Source organism: Mytilus galloprovincialis, chromosome 14 (genome assembly GCF_965363235.1).
Source record: "Mytilus galloprovincialis chromosome 14, xbMytGall1.hap1.1, whole genome shotgun sequence".
Lineage (NCBI taxonomy): Eukaryota > Metazoa > Mollusca > Bivalvia > Mytilida > Mytilidae > Mytilus > Mytilus galloprovincialis.
Window position 1 is genome coordinate 37,888,850 of NC_134851.1, and position 17,243 is coordinate 37,906,092.

General features: G+C 31.7%; 1 long non-coding RNA gene across 1 annotated transcript; it reads left to right on the forward strand.

Annotated features, from left to right (window-relative positions):
* The first annotated feature begins 3,719 nt into the window (after positions 1-3,719).
* Positions 3,720-15,653, forward strand: LOC143059075 (uncharacterized). The gene is made up of 3 exons (XR_012973372.1): positions 3,720-4,549; positions 7,900-7,975; positions 14,948-15,653. It is a non-coding gene; the product is annotated as an uncharacterized LOC143059075 (long non-coding RNA).
* The last annotated feature ends 1,590 nt before the right edge of the window (positions 15,654-17,243 follow it).

A 17,243-nucleotide genomic window follows, 5' to 3' on the forward strand; every position in this document is an offset into this window, starting at 1 on the left:
TAAAACAAAAGCAGACTTATTTGGCCTTTTAATCATTTTAATTAAGAACAAGACGTTTAATTATAAATATTAAGCATAAATCTTTTCGATACAATTGTTAATTTCTTAAAATAAAAAGATCATGATTGTTTGATAAGTAACTGTTGTTATGTTATTTGGTTTATTGATTTTCGGCATATCAAAGAAAAACAGGCACGTGTCTAAATAATGTTAAATATCTTTTTTATTTATGATTATTTTTCTATAAAATTTTAAATCTATGCATTAAATATCTATCTCTACCATAATATTTAAAAATAATACATATAACAGCTCTCCTTCTAGTCCTTAGTGGCATTGTATAGTCCTTAGTGCACTAAGGAGTCCTTAGCAGTGTTTATAGACGTACCGATTAATGGTTGTTGTTGAATAAACTAACGGTTTAGCGTGGTATAATTTCAAGTTGGTGAAAAAGAGAATATAAATCATAACTGTCTTCTATGAAAGATTACGTTATTACTGATGTCAAGCAAGGACGTATGTTAGTTATAGGTCCTTGTGTCAAGGTCCTTAGTGCACTTTTTTGTTCTTAGTGCACTAAAGAGGTCCTTTGCGGTATTTCTACAGTCCACTCGAAGGGTTGTTGCAAGGGTCCCCCATTCGGATGTGGCTGAGCACAGCCCAATGGACGTTCCACTATCCTTCTACTAAGGTTGTATTGCCGGTCAGAAGAAGACCTGTAACGACGTTATTTGGTTCCCATGTTCAAATAAATTGATGAATTTAATAATAAATCCTTGTTAATATAGAAAAGTAAGTTAATCTTCTCATCTGGACTTTAGTCTGTATACCCCTTCTCTATTTTGGGATTGAAAAAAAATATCTTTAAAAAATGCGGTTTAAGCCTATTTCTTCATTTTAATTTGGTAGCACGTTAAGCAATAAGTGACACTAAGGCAGCAACCATTTGATTTTCTGGGGGGGGGGGGGGGGGGGGGGGGGGGCTATGTTTTTTTTTGGAAAAAAAAGTTTGTTTCCAGTTTTTGGAGAAAAAAATAATTTGTTTTTGATTCTGAGAAAAAAAAATTGTTTGTTTCACCCTCAGCTGCCACTATATGTAATGGTAAAATTGAAAGAAAAAAATTGTTTTCGACTTGTCGCGAAAAAAATAGATTGTTTTTCGCCGCAGGCGAAAAAAAAGTTTGCACAGAAAAAAAAACATAGCAACCCCCACCCCCTCCCCCCAGAAAATCAAATGGTTGCTGCCTAATATGGTATATTACCAATAATAAGGCCATATATATGAAGCTGTTCAAAATTCTGTACATTAATGGTACGTGTATCAGATCGGACAAATTTTTGTCGTATATATAAAAAAGAATTACTATAAGTTATCTAGTATGAAATATGTCCACTGGACCGACCGTGCAAGTGCTGTATAGCCAGTCAAGGTCGTTAAAAACTTCCATTTGTTGTTGTCCACTGGAAATAGAATGTAGGACAGAAAGTCACAGGACAAAAAGTCACAGACAAAAAGTCGCGGACAAAAAGTCACAGGACAAAAAGTCACAATTCATTTTTTTTTACTATTTTCTTTGAATAAAAAACCCTTATTTCTACAAAAATAATTTTGTATTTTTCTTGAACTATTGTATAAAATCTAACTTTGTAAACAAAATTTATCAAAAAAATATCAAAGTAAATTAAATAATTGTTAAAAAAACAAAATGTCAAAGTGGCTTGGCACTTAAATGGGTTCATTCCCTCTATTCCCACTTTTTAAAAATCTGGTAAGAAAAGGTAAAATTTCATGTGGGAATAGAAGGAAAACTTGTGCAAACAAAGGATTATACTGTACAAACATTTTTTAATCAACTGTTAATTGACCAGTGTTTGTTTTTATTAGAACAGGTAATAAGTTATTTTTGCATCTGTATGAATTCTGGTTTTTTTTAAACAAAATAAATAATGAAGTAAAGTTAACAGTTTTCACCCATTATTTTATATCTTTGATTATTGGTCCAAGTAATTATATTTTAAAGTATACTTTTATTCCACATCTTAAGCCAACAGGAATCACCAAAAGCATTAAATTATCGTTTATTTAAAGTTTAACTTACTTTCGAGTTTCAGAAATATTTATTTTGGATGACTGGCAGATATCATTATTTATATATCTCTATACATTTCTGTAACTTGGTTTGTGAGAATAAAGATATATATGTTGTGTACAAGTTGTAATGTTGTACAAATTATAATATTTTTTAAAAGTGGGAATAGGAGGAAGACACCCTTAAATGGCTTCATGATGCCAAGACATTTTTCTTTTGCATGATTAAAATCAAATAAATCTTCATTTTTCAAGTATAATGACACATTTCCTAAACTTTAATATGAATATATGTATTAAAAAGTAAATATTTCAAGATATTTCTCATATATATTCAAACAATTGTCAACATATTATTTGTGACTTTTTGTCCTGTGACTTTTTGTCCTACCAAATTTGTGACTTTATGTCCTGTGACTTTTTGTCCTGTGACTTTCTGTCCGTTTACCTGGAAATAAGCTCTTTAAAACACGAATCCCCGTTAACTCAATGCCAAATTTATTTGTTAGTATTTTTAAATCTTTTTCTTATGATTTTATCATAATATCTTTTTTGTGATTTTTTTTTTGTTTGGTTGAACATGAATTTGACACCGATGCTACAAAGAAAATTTGTTTAATGTCATTTATTGCAATATATACTTGAAGTATTACACGTGGACAGGATGTTCCCCAGAAAATAAGTTATACACACCCCAGGGTACACGCTACTGTCATATGGAAAATTACTGGGTCACCTGTAAGATGGTAATCAGCCATGCAGCTATAATCAGGTGACTGACCATGTCACTACAAATTAAAAAGTTTATCGTCAGATCAAAATGACATATTCATTTTAATTAAGAATTTAAGAACTAAAAGATTTATCATTATTATGAAGTGAAATAATTCAACCAAATCGTATTATTTCCCAAAAGATTATATACATATTTTTTTTATCTATATCGGGGGAAAAAAATTTAAAACTGTATTTATAATTTAAATTTCTTAAAGGTCTCATGAAAAGTCGCATGCCTAATTAAGATTTATAAAATTATTGAAAAATATAACAAATATTTAGTTTTGATATTAAATTAAAGTTACCTTTCCGCGCTATATTATTTATTTGATATGTCATGAATTCAACAATTTTTTTTGAGGGATTTAAGGGTTTGTCCATACAACGTGTATGTTATTAGTATTACACATGACTTGTTTTCGCCTTGAAGCTTATTATTCAGAGTGTTTCAGACAAGGTGATGAAAATAACGTACTTGCAAGAAGATACTTTTTTCCAATCATCGTGAAGTGACAATTTTAATTCCCATTCCTCCATGCACTCTACCCCTGTTCAATTGTATATTTATAATTCCTCGTGCTTTTAATTACCCCCTCTTCGTGATTACCGTTATGCCAACAGAAACCCGGGACTTGATTTTCATGTAAAATCAGGGGCGGATCCAGCCACGATAATGGAGGGTTTGGATGGGGTTAAATGATTAAAGAATAATGCCCTTAAAAAAATGAAGATTAGAGAATAACGGGCCAAAAAAATTAAGATTAGAGAAATGCGTGGTCTAATTTTTTGAAGATTAGGGGAAAAAGGGGTTATTTTTTTGAAGATTAGAGAAAAAAGGGGTGAAAATTAAATGTTTACAGAATAACAGACCCCCCATCCAGACCCTCATTAAGGGGTTCCAACTACATGTCTCCATTAAATAAGGGGTGTCGTTGTCGCTGGATTTCTGTTACCCCACCCTTTTCATATAATTTAGATTTCAAAAGTGTATACCTTTTCATATATTGTGTAGGTTAAAATGTTATCTTTTCCCATATTGTTTGCGTTTTGTTTGGTGTATAATGTAACAGAGTTTTCCCCGATCTATTCACATATTTTTAAGCCTGAAAAGGTGACCCTATTACAATGGCACGTCCTATCACCTTGTGTATAGGAACTTGATTTCAGAGGATTCCCGAGATTAACATTAAATGCAATGATTGCTCACAAAAAGGGGAGTCCAACCCCCGGATTCCATCCCCTTCGACCCGCCACAGAATATAAATATAATTGTTATTTAAAAGTCATATACTAGTAATAGATCCGAGCACCTGTTTTTGGATATATATATATACATATAGCTATAAATTTACCGTATAAAATAAGTTAACGGCAAGAAAATGAATAATACACAAGTTGATAATTGTCTCTTCTCTGCTAATTGATGTGCATGTAATATTCACTCTGATTTACTTGTGAGTCCACCGACACTAATAATTACCTCAAAGTTAATAGGTGCTCCGTTACTGGGAAGATCATATCGGATCCGATCAATTTATATTGGTTTCATTCCCCAAATTATAAGTCAACACTTCTCCTTAGAAAAATGCGTCATAATATATTATCTGGACTACTAATTAGGTCAATGGTATTTGGTATGCAGTTGTATAAGCATTGTCACATTTCATATACATGGAGATTGTTGTAAGTACTACTTCCATATAACTTCGAAAACAGACAATAATTTATTTCACTGGATGAGATTGGGCTGACGGATTTTTTAATGGATTAGTAATTTTTATTTATAGCACAAGTTTACATGGCAAGATTATTCACCTTTTTCACGCTACAAATCAAATGGTTGCCTCCTTACACCTACACGACCTAAAACATATTCATATGAACATTTGGTATCATTCATTTTGTGTGACAACTCTTCATGCAGGGACCTGAGTGTAAGGTTGACAGGGGCGGATCCAGAACTTTTCATATTTTTTTTTCGGGGGTGGGGGTGGGGGGGGGGGAGGGGATGCTTGCTCCAGTGATACTTCAGTGATTCCCTATATAATCAACAAAATTTTTCACACGAAAAAAAAGGGGGGGGGGCTTTCCCCTTAATTAGAAATCTCTATCTCAGCTATTGCCATGAATTTAACTAGGTCATTGTGGGTAAACTGTCATCTATTCCCTTAAGTCTTAGTTCACGCCAAGTTTGATTTAAATTATTGGAGTATATCTACTCTATTAGGTCTCTAGTTTGAATATATATATATATAGTGTATAACTTGCATATTAAAATCATACTTCTTCCAAATTTATTTCTTTAAATATTATGGATGAAATAGCAAGTAAGGGATGAAATTAAATTGGATGAAATGTGGCAATTTTTTTTAGGTAAAGTAGTGATTTGGTATAGTTTGAAAAGGTAAAATATTAGTATGTCTGAAGTTTTCAAACTTAATTATAGACCCTTTAAAAATAAAATTATACTTATTTTGAGTTATAGCTTATCGATTTTTCTATAATGTTGATCAGAGGTGGATCCAGCCATTTTAAAAGGGGGTGTTCCAACTATATGCTCCCATTCAAATGCATTGCTCGGCAAAAGAAAAGGGGTGAATCCAAACCCCGCCCCCCTTGGATCCGCCAATGTTGATGTGGTTCTGTCCCAAAAGTTGTACACTGCACTGTTCTAGTAGACCAGTAAGATTTTGCCATCACTTGGTGTCTGTCGTTGTTTGTCGTCGTCTGTCTGGTGTTTTCCTCTAAAACTACTGAACCAATTTCTACCAAACTTAGGCTGAATGATTTTTCATGTCATATCTATTGGTATCTAAAACACTTTTTGTTTTGTTTTCTGTTTCGTCAAAAAACATTGTGATCATGGCTAAATAAAAACATAGGAGTAAAGGTAGTTTTGGCTTTTATCTCAAAACCCAAATTAAAGCATTTACAGCAAATCTGACACGAAGTTAATATTTTCTAGGTGAAGTTCTATTAACAATTAATTTTTAGACAAATGTAACAACCCATTGTTGGGTTGCTGCCACTATATTTTAAGGAAACATTGCAGTTTTTATACGACTGCAAAAAGTTTTTTGCGATCCATACATTGGTATCATGTAGTCGTCGTCGTCGTCGGAAGACATTTGGTTTTTGCATAATTACTTTAGTATAAGTTAATAGAAATCTATGAAATTCAAACACAAGGTTTGTGACCACAAAAAGGAAGGTTGGGATTCATTTTGGGAGTTTTTGTCCAGAGTTTATGAATTAGGGTCCAAAAGGGTCCAAAATTAAACTTTGTTTGATTTTATAGAAAATTGAATTATTGGGGTTCTTTATTGAGATGGCAAATCTAACTGTGTATTTACATTCTTAATTTTTTGGTCCTGTTTAAATTGGTCTTTCTTAAGGTCCAAAGGGTCCAAAATTAAACTTATTTTGATTTTAACAATATTTAAATTCTTGGTGTTCTTTAATATGCTGAATCTGAATATTTACTTTTTTCTTTTATTATGGGCCCAGTTTTCAAGTTGGTCCAAATCTGGGTCCAAAATTTTACTTTGTTTGATTTTAACAAAAATTGAATATATGGAAATGTATGGGATTCTTTGATATGCTGATTAATCTTACCATTCATTTAGATTTTTGATATTTTGGCCCATTATCAAATTGGTCCACATTGAGGTCTAAAATGTCCAAAATTGAACTTTATTTGATTTCATAAAAAAATGAATTATTGGGGTTCTTTGATCATGTTGATATGCTGCATCTAATCATGTATTAAGATTTTGAATATTGGACCATATTATAGGTTAATTGTCAATTTAAATTTTTTAAGAACTTGGACCACATTCATTCTGTGTCAGAAACCTAGTATGCTGTGTCAACTACTGAATCACAATCCAAATTTAAAATTCAGAGCTGTATCAAGCTTGAATGTTGTGTCCATACTTGCCCCAACTGTTCAGGGTTTAACCTGTATGGTCTTATCAAGCTGAGCCATGCGTAGCATTTTTATTGGCTATTATCTTGAATCTTATTTCTGATAAAGATATATTGTAAACAGCAAATATAATTAGCAAAGTAAGGTCTACAAATATGATATTAATACAACCAAAATTGTCAATTGACCCCATAAGGAGTAGTATTGCCTTTTAAAGACAATTTTTCACAATTTGTTCATCTAGTTTGCTTAATACTCTAAAGAATCTTCTCCTTTGACATTGCGGAAACTATTACAGCCAAACTTGGACTGAATGAGTTTCAGAGTAACTAGTATAAAGTTTGTATTTTATTTCCTTTTACGTCAAGAAATATAGTCACTTTATAGTTACATGAGGGTCTGGATGGGGGGGGGGGGGTCTGTTATTCTGTAAACATTTAATTTTCACCCCGTTTTTCTCTAATCTTTAAAAAAATAATCCCTTTTTTTCTCTAATCTTTAAAAAAATAATCCCTTTTTTTCTCTAATCTTCAAAAAATTAACCCCTTTTTCTCTAATCTTCATTTTTTTGGCCCGTTATTCTCTATTCATCATTTTTTAAGGGCATATTATTCTTTAATCATTTAACCCCATCCAAACCCTCTTACATGGCTAAAATGGAACATAGGGGTAAAATGATAACAAATGGAAGATTGATGTAAAAAATTTCAGGTGAGCACTTCAGGCTCTTGAGAGCCTCTTGTTTAATTGCTCCTGTAAGTAATATATATATATTGATTTGAAATTTTGACAAGTGAGACACATGCAGATTTTACTGTAAACAATATTTCAGAGTTTAACGTAGTCAAGCTAACAAATCATAGAAGAATAGTTGAATCATGTCTTTGTTGTCCAATGAAAAATTAGTACGAACACGAAGAAAAAGTATGGGAATGTTTGTGTTTTTAAACTATTGACCAGGAAGAAAGTCTGAAAGTGTCAGATGACTGGCAAAAAGTCTGTGAAATGAAATAGCACAAATATTCCATTCTTTTTAAATATTATTGTATATAAAGAAAAACACATACTGATGTTTAATAATAGTTTTTACCCTTTTCATGTTTAGGACATGAAAAATATAAACAGTTACAATAGAAATGAGCGGCAAAATAAGATAAACAGAATACAACAAGGCCTAAACGGTAAGACCACTTCTATATACTGTAAATTCAGAAATTATTGCTTGCATTTATTATTGTGCTTTTTCACGAATGGACAACTTATTGTGATTACAAAAAAAAAAATCTGCATAAAGATGTATATATATATATATGTTTCTGTTATCAAAAGATGAGGTTTTTTTGTGTGATACTCGACCAGTCACATTATTCGCATTACTAAAAACCTTAATTTCTGAATTACCGTAATAAAAGTAATTGCCTTTGGATGATGACTCATATAAAAATAAGAAGATGTGGTATGGTAAATGAGTGACTTATCCACCAGAGTTCAATGAAGTGGATGCAAAAAATTAAAGGCCAATGATGGGCCGGCCTTCAATAATGAGAAAACACTTCCTTTATAGACATGAGAAGATATAAACGGCTATTGGTACTTTACGGAACGGAACGGAATTTCATTTAAGGTATCCAAAGGGGGCATTTATCAAAATTTCGAAAAATCTTTAAAACAAAACAAACTTTAAAATTTCTGTGTTTTACGGTTTTCCATATACAAATAACACAAATGTATACTTAATCTCATCTTCACAGGTGATAATGTAATAATGTATAACATCGGGAAATATTCTGTAGATGAATATGTCGGATTGTCCTGATAAATTATCATGAAATTAACGCATTTGCAAGTCATGCATTATGATATCTAGACTGACCTCACGTCGTCCTTGAATAGAGACAGTGATCAAACTGAATCTGATTTAAACTTTTTAATTTATTTTTCCGTTCCGTTCCGTTCCGCAAAGTACCAATTGCTCTGAGGAATTGGTATTTAACGGAAAAAACGGAAACAGACATCTTTAATGTAATTAAAGCAGTATGATAAAAAAAATTGTCTGACACCTCTTTTTGCATGAGTGGTATGTGTTTTAGATAGCATTTTCGACTTGATCAATAATAAAAAAATTTAACACAAAGGCAGGTTACACAAAAAGTCTTTCTCCTTCCATCGGTAATTATATTTTAAAAAAGAGGCCTTCAACAGCCCGTTCCGACGATGATTAGAGACAGTGATCAAGTTGAATCTGATGTTAACTTTTTAATTTATTTTTCCGTTCCGTTCCGTTCCGCAAAGTACCAATTGCTCTGAGGAATTGGTATTTAACGGAAAAAACGGAAACAGACATCTTTAATGTAATTAAAGCAGTATGATAAAAAAAATTGTCTGACACCTCTTTTTGCATGAGTGCTATGTGTTTTAGATAGCATTTTCGACTTGATCAATAATAAAAAATTTAAGGCAGGTTACACAAAAAGTCTTTCTCCTTCCATCGGTAATTATATTTTAAAAAAGGGGCCTTCAACAGCCCGTTCCGACGATGATTAGAGACAGTGATCCAGTTGAATCTAATGTAAACTTTTTAATTTATTGTTCCGTTCCGTTCCGCAAAGTACCAATTGCTCTGAGGAATTGGTATTTAACGGAAAAAACGGAAACTGACATCTTTAATGTAATTAAAGCAGTATGATAAAAAAAAATTGTCTGACACCTCTTTTTGCATGAGTGGTATGTGTTTTAGATAGCATTTCGACTTGATCAATATTTAAATAAACAGCTGCGCCATGAGCGCATGATACGCCCGTCGTCTTGTGAAGAAACATAAATCTTTTTTGAATAACACAGGGTTGTACAGGATGTCATGCTTAGTATATCCTGACTCATTCCTTATTCCCGCTCAATAGGAAGATTGTACAAGATGTATTTGGAAACCCGACGCAACATTAGCCTGTTAAGTTTTTAAAAGCAATACAGATACAGCGCAACATGTGAAAAAAAACCTCTTTTTTTACAAAAAACTCAATAACTCGAAAATATAAAAATGAATCATCACTAAAAAGTATACAGATCTTTAGATTAATATAACAAAGAAGTGTGTAAAGTTTTAAGCAATAATCATAAATCGTTTTTGAGATATGGTGCGACATGTAAACCCCCCCCCTTTTTTTTACAAAATACTCAATAACTCAAAAATGAAATTTTGAATCATCACCAAAAGTATACAGATATTAAGATTAATATAACTAAGAAGTATTTAAAGTTTTAAGCCATAATCAAGAATCGTTTTTGAGATACGGTGCGACATGTGAAAAAAACACACCCCTGTTTTAGTTACAAAGTGTCGTAACTCAAAAAGTTGTAATCTTATTTTCACAAAAAAGTATACAGATCATTTTACCATCATAAGAAACAACTATATTAAGTTTCATGAAATTTGGATAAGTCGTTCTCAAGTTACGGTGCGACATGTTTACACCGGACAGACGGACAGACGGACGGACGGACGGACGGACACTGAACATTTGTATACCATAATACGTCCCGTCAAAATTGACGGACGTATAAAAAATAACACAAAGACAGGTTAGACAAAAGGTCTTTTCTACTTCCATTGGTAATTATAAATTAAAAAAGGAGCCTTCCGAAGATGATTAGAAACAGTGATCAAGTTGAATCTGATTTCCGTTCAGTTCCGCAAAATACCAATTGCTCTGAGGAATTGGTATTTAACTGAATCGAATGGAAACAGGCATGTTCTGGCTTCAAATCCGGAATTGTGGTTACCATTTTTGACTCTAATTTTTTAATCATCACTTTACTTCCTACTTGTTTTGAAAACAACTTGAGATACACTTTACATGTTATTTCCTTACTGTCTCGTAACGTGGTAAGCTTTTTATATCTATAATATTGTCATATATATTTAATTCTAACCACGTAAACGTTTTTTATGAGAAATCCCTATCGTAAAGTTAAATTTTTTGATATGACATGTGTATAATTTTCCACGCCAAATTTTAAATCTATGGAACGCCATTCGGGACATTTATGTATAGGTATACATGTATGGCATGCAATTTGGGATAAAATTTGTAAATGTGTTATATGTTTTTTGGGTTATTTTCATTGTATTTATGAGCTGATAAAAATGTTGTTTATGCTTTATTGATGTTTTGATCATATTGTAAAGTTGTTTATTTTTTTTCTTTCAGTTTTTACCATACTTCTTATTGGAATGATGTACTACGCACCTATTGGATGTCATTTTCGGTGATTTATGCGAATAAAGTATTAACATTCTATAATTTGTTGGTTATCTGGTTGTTTACCCTAGAAACAGCACAAGGCATCTGTAATGTAATAAAAGCAGTCTTGATAATATCAGTGCAAAGTTTTTAAAAATTACTTCTCATCTTATTTCAGTTCCCTTATGTCAAATTTTTAATTCAAGCATTAAAAAATCAGTTTATCCATCATTATTCAAATTAGCTAAAGTCATACCAGTTTTTGAAAATAAATGTTAAAAAATGATGTATTTAATTACAGACAAATTCCATTTTTACAATTAGTATCTAAAATACTTGAGAGACACGTAAAAACTTATTTAATGAACTATACGGACACATATAATCTGTTGTATGTCCTGCAATCAGGTTTTCGTTCGAACCATTCCTGTCAAACTGCCATGACAACTTTGTTAGATAAATGGTTAAAAGCAATTGATGAAGGCGAATTAGTAGGAGCAGTATTTCTGGATCTTTGTAAAGCTTCTGATGTTCTTCATCATAAACTGCTCCTCCAGAAATTACAAAAATACAGATTTTCTTATTCTTCACTGCACTGGCTTACTTCATATCTAACTGATAGACAGCAGGTTGTATACATTTCAAATACTTTTTCAGGTGTATTAAAAGTAAAAACAGGTGTACCTCAAGGGTTCCTTTAAGGTCCCATATTATTCTTATTATTCATTAATTTTTTGCCTTTGTGTAATCCAAATCATAACAGTGATCTTTTGGCTGATGATAGTACTATTTCTGTTACTGGTAAAAACAAAAGTTGTATAGCCAGACACTAAATACTGTGTTAGAAAATATTTCTCATTGGTGTGATGAAAACAAAATGTTAATCAATGTATCCAAAACAAAGAAAATGTGTTTATGTTCAAAACACAAACTTTCTGTCATGTGTAATGAACCTTTTAATATCTTCATTAATAATCAATATATTAATGAAAGTCAGCGTGTTTATGTAATTTAATATTTATACTATTATTCATCATTGTGTATTGCTAGATTGATTTGGTTTATATCAACCGTGCAAGGGCTTTTGTCAAGGTCGTTAAAAAAAAACCGTAGTAGTAGATTATGTTTATTCATGTTGTTAATATTGTGTCTATAGAGAGCCTTATTGAAAATTGATTTAATCCAAATGAGTTACTCTCTTTAAATAAAGATTTATTTATTTATTCTTATTTAATTATTTATTTATTTATTTATTTAAACGAATGACCCCGAGGTTAATGCAAGTTAAAGTTGACATGGATCGTAATTCCAATAAGGCCAATTATAACATAAAATGCATCCAATCTGCAAGTTTCATGAAACTTAACATAGTTGTTTCTTATGATGGTAAAATGATCTGTATACTTTTTTGTGAAAATAAGATTACAACTTTTTGAGTTACGGCACTTTGTAACTAAAACAGGGGTGTGTTTTTTTCACATGTCGCACCGTATCTCAAAAACGATTCTTGATTATGGCTTAAAACTTTAAATACTTCTTAGTTATATTAATCTTAATATCTGTATACTTTTTGGTGATGATTCAAAATTTCATTTTTGAGTTATTGAGTATTTTGTAAAAAAAAAGGGGGGGGGGGGTTTACATGTCGCACCATATCTCAAAAACGATTTATGATTATTGCTTAAAACTTTACACACTTCTTTGTTATATTAATCTAAAGATCTGTATACTTTTTGGTGATGATTCATTTTTATATTTTCGAGTTATTGAGTTTTTTGTAAAAAAAAAGAGGTTTTTTTTCACATGTTGCGCTGTATCTGTATTGCTTAAAACTTAACAGGCTAATGTTGCGTCGGGTTTCCAAATACATCTTGTACAATCTTCCTATTGAGCGGGAATAAGGAATGAGTCAGGATATACTAAGCATGACATCCTGTACAACCCTGTGTTATTCAAAAAAGATTTATGTTTTTCCACAAGACGACGGGCGTATCATGCGCTCATGGCGCAGCTGTTTATTTAAATATTGATCAAGTCGAAATGCTATCTAAAACACATACCACTCATGCAAAAAGAGGTGTCAGACAATTTTTTTTTATCATACTGCTTTAATTACATTAAAGATGTCTGTTTCCGTTTTTTCCGTTAAATACCAATTCCTCAGAGCAATTGGTACTTTGCGGAACGGAACGGAACGGAAAAATAAATTAAAAAGTTTACATCAGATTCAACTGGATCACTGTCTCTAATCATCGTCGGAACGGGCTGTTGAAGGCCCCTTTTTTAAAATATAATTACCGATGGAAGGAGAAAGACTTTTTGTGTAACCTGCCTTACATTTTTTATTATTGATCAAGTCGAAAATGCTATCTAAAACACATACCACTCATGCAAAATGAGGTGTCAGACAATTTTTTTTTATCATACTGCTTTAATTACATTAAAGATGTCAGTTTCCGTTTTTTCCGTTAAATACCAATTCCTCAGAGCAATTGGTACTTTGCGGAACGGAACGGAACGGAAAAATAAATTAAAAAGTTTACATTAGATTCAACTGGATCACTGTCTCTAATCATCGTCGGAACGGGCTGTTGAAGGCCCCTTTTTAAAAATATAATTACCGATGGAAGGAGAAAGACTTTTTGTGTAACCTGCCTTAAATGTTTTATTATTGATCAAGTCGAAAATGCTATCTAAAACACATACCACTCATGCAAAAAGAGGTGTCAGACAATTTTTTTTATCATACTGCTTTAATTACATTAAAGATGTCTGTTTCCGTTTTTTTCCGTTAAATACCAATTCCTCAGAGCAATTGGTACTTTGCGGAATGAAACGGAACGGAAAAATAAATTAAAAAGTTTACATCAGATTCAACTTGATCACTGTCTCTAATCATCGTCGGAACGGGCTGTTGAAGGTCCCTTTTTTTAAATATAATTACCGATGGAAGGAGAAAGACTTTTTGTGTAACCTGCCTTTGTGTTAAATTTTTTATTATTGATCAAGTCGAAAATGCTATCTAAAACACATACCACTCATGCAAAAAGAGGTGTCAGACAATTTTTTTTTATCATACTGCTTTAATTACATTAAAGATGTCTGTTTCCGTTTTTTCCGTTAAATACCAATTCCTCAGAGCAATTGGTACTTTGCGGAACGGAACGGAACGGAAAAATAAATTAAAAAGTTTAAATCAGATTCATTTTGATCACTGTCTCTATTCAAGGACGACGTGAGGTCAGTCTAGATATCATAATGCATGACTTGCAAATGCGTTAATTTCATGATAATTTATCAGGACAATCCGACATATTCATCTACAGAATATTTCCCGATGTTATACATTATTACATTATCACCTGTGAAGATGAGATTAAGTATACATTTGTGTTATTTGTATATGGAAAACCGTAAAACACAGAAATTTTAAAGTTTGTTTTGTTTTAAAGATTTTTCGAAATTTTGATAAATGCCCCCTTTGGATACCTTAAATGAAATTCCGTTCCGTTCCGTTCCGTTCCGTAAAGTACCAATAGCCATATAAACAATCTAATTTAGTTCAACATGTTCAAAGTCAATAACAATTAATAAAAAGTCATGTCTATGAGCACTCAACCTTACCATAATCATGATAATGTAGGACAGTGGTTCAAATAACACAACATATGAACATTCTATAACAACTATTGCAAGTGGCTCAACTTTAAATATCACTGCAAGGCACTAAACAACGAATATTAAATCTTGGACACGAAGCACTGAAATAAGAAAACTCATAAGTAAGAATATAAAATGAAAGTTTCTCAAAATGTTCATTTAAACATGATCATGATGATAAAATAAGCATATTTATATTGCTGTTTTTTTCTCCATTTATGAATTATTTTTTTTAATTTTGTGTATTTATAGGTCAGATATCTTGGTTTTTATGATCATCAACAGGTCCTGCAGGTCTATACTGAAGAGGAAACTAAATTGTTAATACTATTCTGCATAATGTGCTAATTGGATTAATTAATGTGAAATGAACTGTGTGTTTTTATGGAAAAAGAAATAGAAAAAAATCTACAAAATTGCTATAAACAAAATGGAGTACTATCAAAGATGCACAAGAACACAATTGTGTAAAATGTAACAACCTACATATTCACTGATGGATTATGGAGAAATTAACATGATTAAGAAAAAAAATAGTATCTTTGTCATGTTTGTTGTCCAAATAAACACCTGCTTTATCCATTCATGTACATGGCTCCATCATATCAAATATACAGCATTACAGAGAAGATGTTTGAAGAACAAGTTGCCAAAATTTATTCAACCAATTGAAGGAAGATGTCTTGTGGATGGAATTATTTATGCACTGAACTGTTATGTAGGGGGTCGAATAATTGTACACAGCAGCTGAAACAGAAGACAAGTTAATTTAACATGAAAAGTGTTTATTTTATTTAATATGCAAATATGATCACAATATTAATAACATCAGAAATGATATGATATTCATAGCGTTTTGCCTATTATCGTATTGTCTTAAAACATGTCAAACAGTCAGCCTTTTGTTTTTGTATGTTTAATACTCACCATGAAAATTTGTATTAAAATTTTAATTATCTTTTGTATCAATAATTCAGTCTAGGAAAAATTATTTTTATAATGTTTGTACTGTTATGAAATTTTCATAGAGGAAAAATAGGGGAAAACATTTCCCTAAGGGAAATTTGATGTTCAGAAATTTCCTTAAAGGAAATTTGAAGAACAATGATTTCCTTAGAGGAAATTTGTTGTCTTGAATTTTCCCTCGAGGAAAAGTGTTTGTCAAAAATTTCCTCACAGGAAAAAGTATTTCCTCCAAGGAAAATTTGAAGCTGCAAATTTCCTCACAGGAAAAAGTATTTCCTCAAAAGAAAATTTGAAACCGCAAATTTCCTCAAAGGAAATAGAATTTCCTCAAAGGAAAATTTGAAGCCGCAAATTTCCTCAAAGGAAATAGAATTTCCTCTAAGGAAATAGAATTTCCTCTAAGGAAATAGAATTTCCTCAAAGGAAATATTTATGCAGCAAATTCCCTAAGGGAAATCTTTTTCCCTTGAGGAAAAAACAATTTCCCTTGAGGAAAACGCTTTTTCCTTTAGGGAAATTTGATTTCCCTTGAGGAAAACTACTTTTCCTCTGAGGAAATTGTTGAAAAAAGGGGCATAACTTTTTCTACAGTGGTGCTAGAGCAAAAAAATTTTAGGACAAATATCAGGGAACCAATACCAACCAAGTTATCAACTTCATTTTGACTTAACTCCAAAAATTAAGGCGACAACTTTTGCACTCAGCGGAATTGCAAACTTGTCCCGGAGACTGTTTATACCCTGTAGCTTATCAATTTGTGTGTACCAACATGAGTGTGTCATTACAAGTGTATTGTCACTAATAATGTTTTTACCTAAATAAGCCTGTTAGTTTTCTCGTTTGAATTGTTTTACATTGTTATTTCTGGGTCTTGTACCCGAGGTCTTGTATAGCTGACTATGCAGTATGAGCTTTTTTCATTGTTGAAGGCCGTACGAAGACCTATAATTGTTAATGTCTGTGTCATTCTGGTCTCTTGTGGAGTTAGTTCACAAGGTTACAGGAAATCCTGCCACCCTAAACCTTTTCTGAACACAAGTATTTGTTTGCTCTCATTCCTAAATATAGAGTGCTTAACGGAAAAACAATACATACAGATGTTTAAGTCTTTGACCTGCCGGAGATCGAACAAAGATGGGCTTATTTACCCTGAAATTATTTTGTATTACAATAAAAATATATGTATGAGATTTTTCATTATAAGTTTGAAAAATAAAATGCGAAGAAAAGTTAAACAAGTATAATCTCGTTGCATTTCTTGAAGTAAATTAGGGAATGCATGACAGATACAAAATCGATAAAACATGTAGTACACTTTTAGCCAGAGCACAAAATGATGTAAGCAATGATGTTATGTTGTTAACACACCTGAGAAATGACCGTATGTTACGCACATTCATTACACAACATACTTTATAGTGTATTGGGGAGGTTAAGAGTTTAAATACATGTAGGGGTCTTTCAACGGTCACTACAAAATTAATATATTTTAGTAAAGTCGTTCAAACGTTATCTATGAATGACTTGGATAATTTGAAATGAGAAATATTTAGTATTTTTAGTTAAAAGTTTTTTTTTATTT